General features: G+C 45.2%; 1 protein-coding gene across 8 annotated transcripts in view; it reads right to left on the bottom strand.

The window, feature by feature from the left end:
* Positions 1–18,259, bottom strand: part of htr4 (5-hydroxytryptamine receptor 4) — a 211,707-nt gene that overhangs the window by 110,690 nt on the left and 82,758 nt on the right. The window lies entirely within an intron of this gene.

Here is an 18,259-nt window from a genome sequence, read left to right as displayed (position 1 = left end):
CGGCACGGTAGCGCAGCGGTAGAGTTGCTGCTTTACAGCGAATGCAGCGCCGGAGACTCAGGTTCGATCCTGACTACGGGTGCTGCACTGTAAGGAGTTTGTACGTTCTCCCCGTGACCTGCGTGGGTTTTCTCCGAGATCTTCGGTTTCCTCCCACACTCCAAAGACGTACAGGTATGTAGGTTAATTGGCTGGGTAAATGTAAAAATTGTCCCTAGTGGGTGTAGGATAGTGTTAATGTACGGGGATCGCTGGGCGGCACGGACTTGGTGGGCCGAAAAGGCCTGTTTCCGGCTGTATATATATGATATGATATGATATGATATTAGTAGTAAGCACAGAGTAGTGATTGTGGGTGATTTCAATTTTCCGTACATAGACTGGGAATCACATTCTGTTAAAGGGCTGGATGGTTTGGAGTTTGTAAAATGTGTGCAGGATAGTTTTTTGCAGCAATACGTAGAGGTACCTACCAGAGAAGGGGTAGTGTTGGACCTCCTGTTAGGAAATGAGATGGGTCAGGTGACGGAGGTATGTGTTGAGGAGCACTTTGGGTCTAGTGATCACAATGCCATTAGTTTCAATATAATTATGGAGAAGGTCAAATCTGGGTTGAAATTTTGGATTGGAGAAAGGCTAATTTTGAGGAGATGAGAAAGGATTTAAAAGGAGTGAAATGGGACATTTTGTTTTATGAAAAGGATATAATAGAGAAATGGAGGATATTTAAAGGTGACATTTTGAGAGTACAGTCTTTATGTCCCTGTTCGGTGGAAAGGAAAGAATAATAATTTGAATGTGCCGTGGTTTTCCAGGGAAATTGGACACTTGGTTCGGAAAAAGAGGGAGATATACAATAAATATAAGCGGCAGGGAGTAAATGAGGTTCTTGAGGAATATAAAGAATGTAAAAGGAATCTTAAGAAGGAAATTAGAAAAGTGAAAAAAAGATATGAGGTTGCTTTGGCAAGTAATGTAAAAGTAAACCCCAAGGGGTTCTACAGATATGTCAATAGCAAAAGGATAGGGAGGAATAAAATTGGTCCATTAGAGAGTCAGAGTGGACAGCTATGTGCTGAGCCGGAAGAAATGGGGGAGATATTAAACAATTTCTTTTCTTCGGTATTCACCGAGGAGAAGGATATTGAATTATGTGAGGTAAGCGAAACAAGTAGAGTAGTGATGGAAATTATGAAGATCAAAGAAGAGGAGGTACGGACACTTTTGAAAAATATAAAAGTGGATAAGTCTCCAGGTCCTGATAGGATATTCCCTAGGACATTGAGGTAAGTTAGTGCAGAAATAACAGGGGCTATGACGGAAATATTTCAAACGTCATTAGAAACGGGGATGGTGCCGGAAGATTGGCGCATTGCGCATGTTGTGCCTTTGTTTTAAAAAGGTTCTAAAAGTAAACCTAGCAATTATAGACCTGTTAGTTTGACGTCTGTGGTGGGAAAATTAATGGAAAAGATAGGGACAATATATATAATCACATGGATAAACAAGGCCTGATTAGAAACAGTCAACATGGATTTGTGCCTGGAAGGTCATGTTTGACTAATCTTCTTGACTTTTTTGAAGAGGTTACCAGGGAAATTGATAAGGGCAAGGCTGTGGATGTTGTCTATATGGACTTCAGTAAGGCATTTGACAAGGTTCCACATGGAAGGTTGATTAAGAAGGTTAAATCGTTGGGTATTAATAGTGAGGTTGCAAGATGGATTCAACAATGGCTGAATGGGAGATACCAGAGGGTAATGGTTGATAACTGTATGTCAGGTTGGAGGCCAGTGTCTAGTGGAGTACCCCAAGGATCTGTGTTGGGTCCACTGTTGTTTGTCATTTACATTAATGATCTGGATGATGGTGTGGCAAATTGGATTAGTAAGTATGCAGATGATACTAAGATAGGTGGTGTAGTTAATAATGAAGTGGATTTTCAAAGTCTACAGAGAGACTTGGGCCTTTTGGAAGGGTGGGCTGAAAGATGGCAGATGGAGTTTAATGCTGATAAGTGTGAGGTGCTGCATTTTGGTAGGACAAATCAAAATAGGACGTACAGGGTAAATGGTAGGGAATTGAGGAATGCAGTGGAACAGAGGGATCTGGGAATAACTGTGCATTGTTCCCTGAAGGTGGAATCTCATGTGGATAGGGTGGTGAAGAAGGCGTTTGGTATGCTTGCCTTTATAAATCAGAGCATCGAATATAGAAGTTGGGATGTAATGTTGAAATTGTACAGGGCATTGGTGAGGCCGAATCTGGAGTATGGTGTGCAGTTCTGGTCGCCAAATTATAGGAAGGACGTCGACAAAATGGAGAGGGTACAGAGGAGATTTACTAGAATGTTGCCTGGGTTTCAGCACTTAAGCTACAGAGAGAGGTTGAACAGGTTGGGTCTTTATTCTTTGGAGCGTAGAAGGTTGAGGGGGGACTTGATTGAGGTTTTTAAAATTTTAAGAGGGACGGACAGAGTTGACGTGGGTAGGCTTTTCCCTTTGAGAGTGGGGAAGATTCCAACAAGGGGACATAACTTCAGAATTAAGGGACAAAGGTTTAGCGGTAACATGAGGGGTAACTTCTTTACTCAGAGGGTGGTGGCTGTGCGGAATGAGCTTCCGGTGGAAGTGGTGGAGGCAGGCTCGATTTTATTATTTAAGAGTAAATTGGATAGGTATATAGATGGGAGGGGATTGGAGGGTTATGGTAGATGAGACTAGGTCAGAGAAAGTGGTCGGCGTGGACTGGTAGGGCTGAATGGGCCTGTTTCCGTGCTGTAATTGTTATATGGTTATATGGTTATATGGTTATTGTCCTGTACATTGGGTACTCTCGAGCTTCATGTGAACAAGGCATTTCATGGTGTATGTGAGAATAGACCATCTGAATCTGACATTCCTACCCGGAAAAGATCACGAGAAATTAATCAGAATCTGCAATCATAGCCTATTTTATCTTTATGCCGGTTGGTGGTGTTGACTTCGGTCCTTTGCCTCAACTCTTCTATTACCTGAGCTGTAGAGATAAGCAGCAATCTCATAAGAGATTGTTATTTAGTTATTTCAAATAGTATGGAATCAATTTTATTCATCGGACATCCCAGGTGCCTGATTGTGGGACCTTCGGTAAAGCAAATTAAACAGTGATGTGTTATCAACAGGTTTAAAAAAAAATCTCATTGGACTTTTAGATCCTATCTATGGACAAATTGGTTTGCACCATTCCCTAGAATATAAGTACCTATATAATTGACACAAACTCGTTGGCTGCAAATTATTTAGTGATTGCTATATTAAACACAAGTGATTCCCATGAAAGTTTAAAATAAGACACAGTCTTTATTTATTTTGGCAAGTACACAGAATCAAATTCAATGTCCAGTGTAAATTCAAAATTATTAACTAGATTACTTATTTACTTTTTTATTTAAAAATATGGTTTCATTTTTAAATTTTAAATCAGATTTATTGCTAGAGAAGACTGAAGTAGATTTTTGGGGGGAATTGTGTGGAAATTGGAAGGGGAGTTAAAATGATTAGCAACTGGGAGAGCCAGCAGGCCTAGGCTGGGCTAGCGTGAAAGTGTTTGGTGAAATGGTCGCCTAGTCTATGCTTGGGCTTACTGATGTAAATGAGGCTACATCAGGAGCCCGAGTAGATGAGATTAGAGGAGGTAGTACAGGTACAGGTGTCAAGGTTTATGGGGAGAAGGTAGGAGAATGGGGTTAGGAGGGACAGATAGATCAGCCATGATTGAATGACGGAGTAGACTTGATGGGTCGAATGGCCTAATACTACTCCTATTCTTTATGACCTAATGAGGTGTATGTGTAACTGTATCACCTGTATGGATGTGAGGGAGTAGGTGTAGGTCAGGTGTTACATCTCCTGTGATTGCAGGACAAAGTACATGGGGATGGTGTGGGGAGGGGGGTTGGCTGTGTGTGAGTTAGAGAGGAAGTGGTCTCAATGGGAAGTGGCAATGTATGGCAATGGGAAAATGTGACAGCTGGCGAGATCATGCTGAAGGTGGCAGAAATGTCAAAAATGATGTGTAGAAGATAGAGAATGACAGAGACTGCATTTGGTGCTCCCGCTTTTGTGTGGATCATTAACGAAACAGACACAAGAAACTGTAGATTCTGGTATTCGAAAAAAAATCAAGTGCTGGAGTAATACAGTGAAACCCAATGGCATAAACAGTGAATTCTCCAATTTTACGTAAGACCTCTCCCCCTCTTTTCTCTGTGCCCCACTGTGGTATGCACCCGCTTCTCACACTATTCTACCCTCTGTCCCCTTCCCCAATCCCCTTCCACTACATCTCTTCCTCTGGTTTCACATTTCAATCCTTTTCTCTCCTTATTTTACACAATGTTGTCTGCTTTTTATCTATAGTCTTTGTCCACCCCTCTTCCAATCAACCCCCCCTCCCTCACCTGTATCACTTACAAGGTTTATCTCTCCCCCACCTCTTCTCCAGCTTTCTCCCTCCTACTACAATTAGTCTGAAGAAGGATCATGTCCCGAAACATCACCTATCCATGTCTTCTGGAGATGCTGTCTGACTAGCTGTGTTACTCTAGCTTTGTGTTTTTTTTCTTGTAAACCATTACCTGCAGCTCCTTGTGTCTGAGTTTTATTTTTAATGATACATTGGGAATCCTCCACTTTGAATGGAAAAATTATACTTGCTTTTCTAGAGCTAACAGGAATTCACTTCAAAAAAAAACCCAGTTAACCTTCAAATAAACAGCAATTTCAACCATAGAATGAGAGACAAGAATACCAGCAGGGAAGCATCTGGTTTGCATGTTCTGCTTGCCTGATTGAAACCACTATGTGGGAAATTAGATTTAAGTTTTGTTACACAGTACATTGCAGTTTTAACCCTTTATGCAGCTTTCCTAGTGTACAATTCAGTAGTTATATTTTAGTGCATTCCTTTTCAGTATTAGTTCTTGCCAGTTCCAACCAACAATTAGTACCAATTGAAATCAGTGTGATAAATTTCAAATAAGTCATACAGCATGGAAACAGGCCCTTTGGTCCAACTTGCCCATGCCGACCAACATGTCTCTTCTACACTAATCCCACCTGCTGGCATTTGGCCCAAATCCCTTTAAGTTAATCCTATCCATGTACCTGTCCAATTGTTTCTTAAGTGATGCGATAGTACCTGCCTCAACTACCTCCTCCGGCAGCTCGTTCCATACACCCATCACCCATTGTCTCAAAAAATTACTCCTCACGTTCCTATTAAATCTTTCTCCCCTCACCTTAAACCTATGCCCGATGATTCTCGATTCCCCTACTCTGGGCAAAAGATTCTGTACATTTACCTGATCTATTCCTCTCATGATTTTGTACACCTCTATAAGTTCATGCTTCATCCTCCTGCACTCCAAGGAATAAACTCCTAGCCTGCTCAATTTCTCCCTATAGCTCAGGTCCTCTCGTGCTGGAAACATCCTTGTAAATCTTCTCTGCACTCTTTCCAGCTTGACAACATCTTTCCTATAACATGGTGACCAAGACTGAACACAGTACTCTAAATAAGACTCAATTTTGGGGGAACACTTGGGGAAAGCATAAAATCTGCTTCTAAGGTATTGTGGAAGTTTTTCTCAACCAACTCAACTTTATACCTCAATGAATGTCCTTTGTGCATTACTCTCTATCTCAGTTGGTCAGTCCTCTTGAATAATTGAAATGCTGCCAGTTTTCTGAGATCTAATTTCTTTTAAACATTCTTATATCTAGAGCGGGTGCTAATGTTTCTGCATTGACTTTAGATGGAACCATTTAATACCATTCTGTAGTTTTGTGTCTACTGATCTGGAGAGCAAGAATGATGATGGTGGTGTCTCAATGTTTCACTGCCAAAGACAATATTTCTTCTCAGAATAATAATCCTTTAAAAAATGATTACAACACTCATGTAGATTACAGGGAAATAAGAGAGAGAATGGTACTGATGCGGGTAGGCTGAGAGTTGACGTAGACTCGATGGATCAAATCTATATTGGAAGAGTACATGAGTAAAATAAAGCAGTGCAATGCCATGAAGTACTTAGCCATTCTGCAATGACTATTGCAGATAACCTGCTGCCTCTCTGCCGTGCGACATTGCACTGCTTTGTGTGTGGTCAGGTAACCTAACTAATTATTGCTGGTAAATCTTACTCCATGCATGATCACATTCCCATCCCCCATCCCATCACCATCTCCAGTGTCTGCTGTCACATTCCATCCAAACAGTCCGAGTAATTCTAAACCCTCCATCCCGCCCCCACTCTAATGAACATTTCTCCACCCTCTCCAAAATGCTACTCAATTTCTCTCACAAGATTCTTCACTTTTATTTAACCACTGCCATCAGTTTCCTCTTTACTGACAGTCTGTGCTCTTCCTCATCCCCCCCCCTCTTTCTCCCCCACCCCGTCATCTCCCTATTCTGCTTTTCTAACATCATATGTGCTCTCCTTCCCACAATCTAAATCTTCTGAGCCCTCCTGCTCTGCCACTCATTATGGGATACTATCCCATTTTCCATCACATCCAGTTCTACCATTTACGAATCTGGCCAATCAACCCTGCCACTGTTTTCTCCGCATCCCCACTGGCTCTTTTCCCCTTCCAATTATTCCATTTTCCCCATCTTCACGCCACCTAATCTCCTGTTTGTGATTCCCAACCTCTTTTACTTTTCCTATTCTACCTGGATTTATTGAGTATTCAACCAAACTGATGTTCATCATATGGATGCACTCCTTCTATTAATTGTTGGTACTGATAGAAACACCTGGAGCTGGCGGCCTCCACTGGGACTCGCCTATGGAGGCTCCGGTCGCGTGGACGTCGGAAGCTCGCAGCCCCTGCCCTAGTCGGGAGCTCTGGCAACGGCAGCGTCTTCGCCCGCCCCGAATCGCGGGGCTTGTGTCGGCCCACTGCGGACCTTTCACCGTCCAGCACGGCCTGGAACGTGGCAAATTCAACAGCCTGGCCGCGGGAGAAGACGGCAGGGGAAGAGAAAAAACATTCTGGCCTTCCATCACAGTGAGGTGGTGACTGGAGGAGACTCACTGTGATGGATGTTTCTTTTTGTTTGGTGTTGGTTTATGATTGTGTGTGTTATTGCTTATTTTTATTGCTCTTATTGTTAGACTGTGGGTAATCTTGCACATTTATGTGTATGTGACCAATAAACTTGACTATTGACTATTGATATATAAATATAGGGAGAATAAATTGTAAGTAAAATTAGTGGTGGGATGACATTGTTCTGTGAATTGGCCTGGACATGATGGGCCAAATTGCTACCTTTCTCTGCCACAACGAAAAGTGGAAATACTGTAAAGTTAGGTAGCTAGTTCAGCGACCTTGGGTCAATTAAACTAATAGATTAAACTAATAATAGGTTAGAAATTCTTCCATCTGTGCTTTCACCATTAATGTGGTGCTGCACAAAGGATTCAATCCAGATAGGCGAGGTTGTAAATTTTAGTGCACCAAATGAGGTTGTATTTCCTGCCATGCAATCGCCCTTGAGGGTCTTTTCTCTGTGATCTCCCACTATAAGGGAGAGTGGACATTAACAAGGAGGCTTGTGGGGATCAGATTATTGAGTGGGATGGGAGTTTGGGGGTGCTGGGGAAAATTTATTGTTTGGGGGAATGATCAAAGGAGGCATGAACATTTGTTTGGGTGTGGCAATGTGGGAATGGAGAGAGGATCCAAGTGCACTAGTGTGAAGAACAGGTCGGGTCTGGAGCAATGATAGGGGAAGGGAAAAGGGAGGTCACCAGCCGGGTGAAGTGAAATCCCAAGCCCATATGTTTCATCTCCTGCATTATCCAGTTTCCACTGAGGGGCAAGACATTAAAATCCACTCTCCTTCACCACCTCCCCCAACATCCACTCTTTGTTTCGTGTTTGACACCTCAATACTTTCTATTAGCAGAAAGCAGTGTTTTAGCACCTAAACATACTCCAACAAATCGATGCATTAGAAACAAATTAGCTTGTTAACTGAGTTCTTCGATCATTTATCATGCACTAACTTGAAAGGTAATAGCTTCCCAATAGACATAGGTCTGTTTTAAATGTCATCTACATTAGTGCCTATTCTGTTCCTGGAGAAGTGATTTCCTTTGTAATTTTCGTGTGCTGTGGGGAATTTCCCTTCGGATTCCCAGATATAGTTCTATCAAGTGAAGGGAAATTACACTCTACAGAACAGTTGTTATAAAATGTTCCAATCTGTTGACTAATGAAACATTTATTTTCAACTGTAGCATATTCAGTGAAACATATATTAAAAGGAAACTGAAGTACAAATTTTTGCAACGCTACAAATTGCAGCTAATGATACCACAGTAAGCGATAATTGATAATAATGGTCGAAGGCAACACACATTTAAAGAAAATTACTTCAAAGAAATACAAGGAACATAGAAAAGAAAAGAATAATGAAAAATGTAGTGAAACATATACTGATGGCTAAGCCTGATTGTGACGTAAGAAATCTAATTAAATATGGTTATTTAAGGCATGCATTACCGTAAAGAAAGGTAAGCTATCATCTGATCAATAGTGATACAATTTTCCATATGATCTATTGTCCAAATAGAATAATAACTGTCAGCTTGATTAGACACTAAAGAAAATGACATTGACTGGAAATCGTTTAAAATGATTTGCTCATAACAATTCCTGGAAAACTTATATATGGTTAATAAATACGATAGTCATAATTTCTGATTTGTATATTGAACTGAAAGTTTCACTCTCCAGAAAATCTGCCTTAAGTTGCTTTATACAGCATTTTCTGCTACTTCAAATGTCCATTATGCACAGTATTTTGCTTTTGAAGTAAATTATGAATTTAAAAATACAGTGTGGCGGCTCCCGAGGGTCGGGCCATACCACTCACGACCCCTCGGCACGGGAATGGGTCGAGCCAAGGAGGCGGACTTCGGCCGGGAGTATAAAGGTCAAGGACCGCATGACTCTCATTCCCTTTTGGAGTTCCAGAGATACAGTAAACACGCTTTCGTTAACCTTGCCTACTTGTCGTTATTTTGGCCTACTTGGCCCACTACATTGGTGACCCCGACGTGATCCGAACATTCGCACCTATGGCGTGCGCACGGTGAAGATCACCTTCGGCTCTTGCCACTTTACTTGGCAGTTCACCGTGGCCGACGTCTCACAACCGTTGCTCGGGGCGGACTTTTTGCGGGCGCATTCCCTCCTGGTGGATGTCAGGAGGCAGCAATTGGTCCACAGTGCAACAATGCAGCCCATTACATTAGGGTTGGTCTGTCCTGTTGCTCGACCGCTGTCATCGGTCGAATCCACCTATGCTCGAATCCTGGCGGAATTCCCGGACATCACGGCGCCGCAATTTCGTACGTCAAACCCCAAGCATGGGGTGGTGCATTTCATCGTCACGACCGGCCCACCCCTCCACGCACGAGCGCGCCGACTTCCGCCGGATAAATTGCGTCTGGCGCGGCAGGAATTCCGCGACATGGAATCCTTGGGGATCGTTCGACCATCGAACAGTCCATGGGCGTCCCCACTTCACATGGTCCCCAAGGCAAGCGGTGGCTGGCGGCCTTGCGGGGATTATCGGCGACTGAACGCCGCTACCATGGCGGACCGATACCCCGTACCCCACATTCAGGATTTCAACGCCCACCTCGCCGGGGCTACTATATTCTCCAAAGTGGATCTGGTGCGGGGTTACAACCAGATCCCCGTCAATCCGGACGACGTACCAAAGACGGCGATCATCACACCGTTTGGCCTGTATGAGTTCGTGCGCATGCCATTCGGCCTCAAAAACGCGGCGCAGGCATTTCAGCGCCTGATGGATGGCGTGTGTCGTGGGCTGGACTTCATATTTGTGTACCTCGATGACATATTGATAGCCAGCCGCTCGCGGAAGCAGCACTGTGCCCACCTTCGACAGCTGTTTCAAAGGCTGAGTGAGCACGGCTTGGCTATCAACATCGCCAAGTGCCAGTTCGGCGTGGAAACCATCGATTTCCTCGGCCACCGCGTGGCTTCGCAGGGTGCGGTTCCTCTGCCGGACAAAGTTGAGGCCATCCGCCGGTTTCCCCGTCCCTTCTCGTTACGTGGCGTGCAGGAATTCGTGGGCATGGTGGCTTTTTACCACCGTTTTTTGCCATCTGCGGCCCACATCATGGAGCCGCTGTATCATCTTCTGGCAGGCGGACGTAAGGACATTGCGTGGACCGATGAGGCGGCGACGGCTTTCGATGGCGCAAAGGAGGCCCTGGCTCGGGCTGTGCTGCTCGTCCACCCACGGGAAAATGCCCCGACGGCCCTTACAGTGGACGCATCAGAGGTAGCTATCGGCGCCGTGCTGGAACAACTGACAGACAGGGGTTGGTGTCCCCTGGCCTTCATCAGCCAAGCTCGTCTACGGGTCGCCGCTCACCGTGCCCGGGGAGTTCGTGCCCTCATCGCCGGGGCAGCAGGAACCGTCCTCGTCCACCCTACAGCGCCTTCGTGAGCGAGTGGGAAAACTGGCACCCGTCCCTACGTCTCACCATGGGACGTTCCACCCGCACGTCCCATTGGCCCTTCGAGATTGTGCCTATGTTTTTCTCCGCCGCGACGCCCATCGAGCACAGCTTCAGAGACCTTATGAGGGCCCTTTCAAGGTGCTGAAGCACGGTGAGACAACTTTTGTGTTGGACATGGGGGGCCGACCGGAGGCCGTGTCAATTAATCGCCTCAAGCCAGCGCACTTGGACATTGACCAGCCGGTGCGGGTTGCACAGCCTCGGCCGCGCGGGCGCCCCCCTTTACAAGTGCCTCCAACACCGCACCCGCCGATCCCCTCATCTCGACCGGTATTTGTACCCCCTTCTCCGCCCCCGTTTGTCCCTCCAGCAGTGCCCCCGCCAGCCCCCCCGGTTGTCCCTTCAGCTGAGCCCCCGCCAGACCCCCCGTCGGACGGGTACCGTACACGGTTCGGTCGACTAGTGCGACCACCGGTGCGCTTCGTGCCTCTGGTTCTGGGGGGGGGTCCTGTGGCGGCTCCCGAGGGTCGGGCCATACCACTCACGACCCCTCGGCACGGGAATGGGTCGAGCCAAGGAGGCGGACTTCGGCCGGGAGTATAAAGGTCAAGGACCGCATGACTCTCATTCCCTTTTGGAGTTCCAGAGATACAGTAAACACGCTTTCGTTAACCTTGCCTACTTGTCACTACAACAGCAAATATATTTTTGTCTCTGCTGTATTATTTGCTAATTTTTGTAGGTGTTACACAACGCAAAATAAATATAGAGAAAGATGCTTTGCATGTATTGGTGTGAACCTGAATTCAAATCATTTGATCAAACTGATAGTCTGTGTCACAGGGGGGTTCAAAAGAGAAAAACTGTCAGATAAACAGCAAATGTTGTAAAAAAAAATATCCTATTACTACAACAATTATGAACTAAATTATGAACTATCAAAATATGAACTGACAATCAAAAACATGTTAACAGACACTGACAAATTAAGATGCAACAAAGTATCTGAGATGTTTTGGCATCCGCATAGTTCGCCCTGAGCGGGTTGCCACTGGGTTGTCCGCTTTATTTATCACTTGTCCATTATCCATGTCCTTTGTTTCTGCTTGCGCTGCTGATGTTTTTTTTCTGTAGGTGCTTTTTTTTCAGTAGTCGTCGGCTGTTGCTCGAACACCTGCGGTAGTACTAATACCTCAATACTAATTGCTCTAATACCTGCTAGTTACGGTAGTAGACGCACTCCGGTCGTTGACGTTACTGACTTGCTTCGCGTGTTGACCTGCGATTAGCTCATCCGGCGGTTTCTCGCTGGTCTTGCGGAGAAGTACCCGATTGCTTCGGTAGATGCCAGATGGGGTTTGAACCGTATATGATCGCTCGTCAAGCGGGAGAGTAACGACGGCTTTCTCCCAACCCTTCTTTCCTTGTATGAGGGGTTGCATTCGCACTGTATCCCCTTCGTGAAGCGGGAGAAGGTCTTTTGCTGGCCTGTTGTAATTGCCAGCCTGTTGTTGCATGCGCTGCTTCATGCGTTCATGTTCCTTTACTACTCTTGGTTCGAGTAGGCTTGTGGTAGTGGGCAGAAGTGTTTGCATGCGGCGATTCATCACGCGTTGAGTGGGACTTGTTCTCAGCCCTTGCGAAGGGTCCAACATTGCTAGGTATGGGTCTGATTGCGATTCCTTGCTCTTTGTCATGACCGCTTCGTTGTCTTGACGTCTGACTCTGCCTTCCCGTTCGCTTTGCTATTGCCTGGACTGCTGCACAGGTGCTCAAAATCCCGTGCTCTCGCCAACTGGCGGAATGCGATTGACATAAATTGCGGTCCATTGTCCATTGCGTCGGCCTGCCGTACCTTGTGAAGTGAGCTTTCAGCTTGCGGATTACGGTAGGACTGCCCAAGTCTTTCAGCCGGTCTATCTCGAGGAAGTTGCTATGGTAGTCGACTGTGACTAGATAGTTCTTCCCGTCCCATGAGAGGAGACCTGTGCCGACTTTCTCCCATGGCCTAGTTGGTAGCTCATGACTCATGAGTGACTCTTTTTGCTGGCTCATACCTCATAGGTGCGATACACGTCACATGTGGCGATGTATTGTTTGATGTTGCTGCTCATGCCAGGCCAGAATAGGCATTTACGTGCTCGTCGTAGGCAGCCCTCGATGCCCAGATGTTAAGAGTGTATCTTCCCCTTCATCTCTCTGCGAAGGCTTAGCGGTATGATCACACGCTCGCCCTTGAAGATCAGACCATCTAGTACTGCAAGCTCGTCCCTGTAGCTGTTCTGGTAGCCTATCGCGTTCACTAGGCCAACCATTGACAATGAAGCGTTTCCGCGCCTGCGACGTGTCTTCCTTCGCTGTTTCGTCATGAATTTGCTCGAGATGCTTATCGTGAATTGGCAAACGAGACACATTGTTGACCTCCTCGAATGCTTGCTCTCTGCTCAGAGTACCGCCAACTGCACACGACAGTGTATCTGCAAGATACACCAGCTTCCCCTGACAGTAGCTGATGTCAAAATCATAGTTCTGTAGGCGGAGTTGCATTCCTTGGAGGCGCTTCGGTGCTTTCACCAGCGGATTTTTCGCTATCATCTCAAGCGGTTTGTGATCGCTGATCACACTGGTGAAACGACCGAATGTGTATTGGTGAAAACGCTCCATTGCGAACACCACCGCGAGCATCTCTTTCTCGATTGAGGCATACAGTGTTTCTGTGTCAGTTAATGCTCTGCTCGCATACGCGATAGGATGTCCCTTTTGGAGCAAGGCTGCCCTGGCCCCTTGTTGCTCGCATCACACTGTATCGTCAACTCCTCCTTGGGATTATAGTGCGCTAAGATCGGCGCTTTGGACACCAACTGTCGGATCTTGGACATCGCATTGTCCTGCTCAGCAGACCACTCCCACTCTACCTCTGGTTTCATCAGCTGTCTGATAGGCTCCAGGGTACTAGCCACTGTATACCCTGTACATCTGAGGGTGCTGGCATGTTGACAATGTTAACAACCTTTTTGGGGTCACGTTGCAGCCCTGTGCTCGTGATCACATGCCCTAAGAAGGGTATCTGAGTAGCTCTGAAGACAGACTTGTCTTTGTTGAGTTTGATGTGTTGATGTACACATTGCTGAAGCAACTGCTCGAGCTTCGAGTCATGGACGATGATCGCGTCTTCCCTCGTTTATCCTTTGCCATAGACGAGGATGTCGTCTGCGACACAGATCACTCCAGGTAACCCTTCCAGCGCTTGATGCAATTTTCGCTGGAAGATTTCCGATGATGCACTTGTATGAAATGGCAGTCGGCTCCACCGATATAGACCGAAAGGCATGTTGAACGTCGTCAGCTTGCTGGACTTCATCCAGCTTCACCTGCCAGAAAGCTGAGCTCATGTCCAACTGAAGACCTTCACTTGATCGAGGTCTGGCAAGACGTCCACAATAACTGGAAGCGGGTAGTGTTCACGCTTCAACGTTTTGTTTAGCGGTCGTAGATCGATGCACACATGGAGATCGCCATTATTTTTCTCCGCGACCACGAGCTGGCTGACCCAACTCATCGGCTCGTGCACTGGTGCAATCACGTGACGCTCTTCCATGCGCTCCAGCTCCTTCCTCACCTTCTGTTTCATCGCGTGAGGTAAACATCGTGGCGGTACGACTGTTGGTTGCATTAACTCGTCAATCTGGAGGTGGGCTTCATCTGGCAGCTCTCCCAGTGCACCGTCGAACACCTCTGCATAGCGCTCTGCAGCCTTACGCACTTTCTCTTTCACGACAGACGACGTGTGTACATGGTGAAAACTGTCGTCATTCACCGTGATCAGGTTCATTCACTGACTAGCTTTGCTCCCTAGAAATGGTGTGAAGTCATCACTGACCACGATGAACTCAACGGAGTACTTATGGTTTGTCCTGGGGTTGAGCAGCTTAACTCGGCAAACTCCTTCCACGTCCATCGTTGTCTTATTCCACATCATGAGCTTCTTATGACATGGGGTCAGTATGTGGGCTATGCCGTTGAAATATCTGCGTGCTAAAATGTTCACGCGATTGACGGTTAATGGGATCGGTGGCCGTATACCGCTCACGGGAGGCGGACCGGCAGCGTGCAGTGGGCCGTGACCGGTTGCTAGCTGCACCTGCTGCTGGCTGTTCATCCCCTCTCCGCTTGCACTCATTGCAGCGTGCTGCTGAGTGGTCGACGGCCCCTCCCCCACCTGGTCATTTCTCTCCGTGGCTGGAGTTGCTTTTACTCGCCTCTAATACTTTTCCACGGCTGTCCCTCGGCGCTTGACACCTTCGCTAATCGTTAGCTGTCAACTGTCCTAGCCGGGACCCTCAGGTTGCGGGGCAAAACGATCTTTCAAAGCTCCACCGCTGCCGCCATATTTGCAGACACGATTTCAAGATGAAGGACTCCCGCGCATGCACAAGCACTTGCGTGGACTTTATTAAGACGTTCCCAACATTAGCATACATTATATTAGCATACATCACAACAGCCAGCTGCCAAATTTACATTGGATGATAAACTCGCAGACCTTTCAATAGAACTATTAAGTAGAACCATATGGCAGTTAACAAAGTGACTAAAAATTAATAGCCAATGCAAAATGGGCTATTAATCATCTTGAAATTGAGGTTATTTGAAATCAGTTATTATTCTTTTCACATTTGTGATGGTATTAAAGATAAGGAGCAGTAGATTCAGTAGCAGTCTGCATTAACCCAGTCTCCAGCACTAAATGCATTGCAATCTACGCCACTTTCAAATTTTGATTTGACGCTGGCATGAATGAGTTTAGTGTAGTGTCACGTGTACCGAAATACAATGTTGTATGGAAACCAGTCAGCTGAAAGACAACACCTGACAATGAAAGACAATACAAAATAATATCTAACGGGTTTTAAATGGGCATACTCTAATGTGTCTGTTCATGCTTTGATTGTGACAACAATGCTCAGAAGCTTCGAGGAAACTTTGAATGATCTGACCAATAATTTGAAGTCATCCATTCTTATTTGTTGGCAGCTGAAATATTTAACTGATCATTTTTCAGGGATGCATAAGTTTTTTTAGTTATAGTTTTAGAGATACAGTGTGGAAACAGGCCCTTTGGCCCACAGAGTCTGTGCCGACCAGCAATCCCTGCACATTAACACTATTCTATACACGCTAAGGACAATTTCCAATTTTAACAAGTCAATTAACCTACAAACCTGTACATCTTTGGAGTGTGGGAGGAAACCGGAGTTCCCCGGGAAAACCCACGTAGATTACGGGGAGAACGTACAAATTCAATATAGACAGCAACCGTAGTCAGGATCAAACCCGAGTCTCTGGCGCTGTAAGGCAGCAACTCTATCGCTGCCCTAACATGCCGCCCACCCAATTGTTGGGTCTAATTGGGACTTAGATGGGATATTCACTGAGAATATGTTGAGAACCATTGCTTTGCCAAGCACTTCTACAAATCATCTGTGTGCAAAACTTGTGGAATCTTACAGCAGTTTTTTCTCAATAAAGTTGTGTTTAGCCAGTGGCATGAGAGTAAGACATAGTATTCCACAGTGATTTTATAAATAACAGGGTGCAAATAATTGATTCTGTTTGAAAAGAGCAATTTCCAGAGTCTTATTATGACTACGTCAATTGAATATTTTTCTTCAGAGGAGGATTAGAAAATTAAAGGACAGTAATTGTCCTGAGAGTGAGCAGATGATTGCAGTTATTTACAGAAGAATAATAAAAACATATTTATCTCATCTCCGATATGTCATAAGCATTATCATATATGGTGTCTTTTAGTATGCTCGGGTAGTATTAATAACTGAACGATGGCCATTTCCTGATAGGGGTCATAGATTGAGCTGGCTAATAACATATATAACATATAACAACTACAGCATGGAAACAGGCCTGTCCGGCCCTACCAGTCCACGCCGACCATTGTCCCTGACCTAGTCTCATCTACCTGCACTCAGACCATAACCCTCCAATCCCCTCCTATCCATATACCTATCCAATTTACTCTTAAATAATAAAATCGAGCCAGCCTCCACCACTTCCACCGGAAGCCCATTCCATACAGCCACAACCCTCTGAGTAAAGAAGTTCCCCCTCATGTTACCCCTAAACCTTTGTCCCTCAATTCTGAAGCTATGTCCCCTTGTTGGAATCTTCCCCACTCTCAAAGGGAAAAGCCTACCCACGTCAACTCTGTCCGTCCCTCTCAAAATTTTAAAAACCTCTATCAAGTCCCCCCTCAACCTTCTACGCTCCAAAGAATAAAGACCCAACCTATTCAACCTCTCTCTGTAGCCTAAGTGCTGAAACCCAGGCAACATTCTAGTAAATCTCCTCTGTACCCTCTAATGGGGAAAATGAACTGGTCTGGGGTGAAGTAGTTCTTACAGAACTGTTGGAAGTTTGTCAAGTTGCTGGTTCTGCCATCCACTATAGAAATTATATCCATCCATTATAGGAGAAAGAATGAAAAATTGATTAAATGGTGCCTGAACAACAACTTTGCTCTCAACATCAGGAAGACCAAGGTGTTGATTATTGAATTTAAAATGGAAATGTCAAGGATCCACTACCAGTCTTCATCAAAGTATTGGCAGTGAGAGAGTCAACCACCAAGTTCTTGGGTGTGTCTATCTCTGAAGATCTATCTTGGGCTAAGCCAATTGATGCGAGTATAAAGCCCCTTGACACCTCTACTTCCTTAGAAGATTGAGGAGATTCAGCATGTCAGCGAATACTCTCAAATTTCTACAGGAGTGCAGTGGAGAACATATTGACTGGTTGTATCATGGATTGGTTCAGCAACTCAAATGCATAGGTCTAAAGGAGATAACAAAAAGTTGTGGGCACAGCCCAGTCCATCACACGAGTGACCTCCAAACCATCAAAGGGATGTATAAGAGGCAGATAGCATCAGTGAAGACCCATACCACCCTGCCATGCTCTCATTCCACTCTTACCATAGGTAAGAGGGTAGAGGAGTCTGAAAACCATGACCACCAGGTTCAAGAACAGCTTCTTCCAAACAGCCATCAGTCTCTTGAACACTGTACAACACTCACCTCAACTATGTCTTTTGTTGCACTAAAGACTTTGGGCTTTTTGTTGCACAGTATAAGGGTTATAAATGTATTGAATTTTTGTTTATTATATATTATCCGTCTGTATTGTGTTTACAAGCTTGACAAGCTGCATGTGAAAATTTCATTGGTCTGTTGTCTATACATACGATAATGAAACACTTGACTCTTGAAATTGTCCTATACTGATTTCCTGTATTGGTGTGGCAAGTAAAATGATAGACATTCTATTCCATGTTACATAGAAACATAGAAAATAAGTGCAGGAGTAGGCAATTCGGCCCTTCAAACCAGCACCGCCATTCAATATGATCATGGCTGATCATCTAAAATCAGTGCTCCATTCCCAATTTCTCTCCAGATCCCTTGATTCCGTTAGCCCTAAGAGCTATATCTAACTCTCTCTTGAATACAATGTTGCTTGAACTTGGAATAGAACACCTGTTTCAGAGGTTTGCTACTGGTCATGCAAAAAAAAATTTTTATCCAAAGAAGAGGTCAGTGTGTAATTAGTATCAGTGCTGTCAATATGTCTCTGGGAGAGGACAATGTTGTTGATTCACTGTTTTCAACAGATTGTGCAGAGACA

The sequence above is a fragment of the Rhinoraja longicauda genome, chromosome 14 (genome assembly GCF_053455715.1).
Source record: "Rhinoraja longicauda isolate Sanriku21f chromosome 14, sRhiLon1.1, whole genome shotgun sequence".
In the NCBI taxonomy this organism is placed as follows: domain Eukaryota; kingdom Metazoa; phylum Chordata; class Chondrichthyes; order Rajiformes; family Arhynchobatidae; genus Rhinoraja; species Rhinoraja longicauda.
The sequence above is the reverse complement of the archived record's forward strand: the minus strand, read 5'-3'. Positions and strand labels throughout refer to the sequence as shown.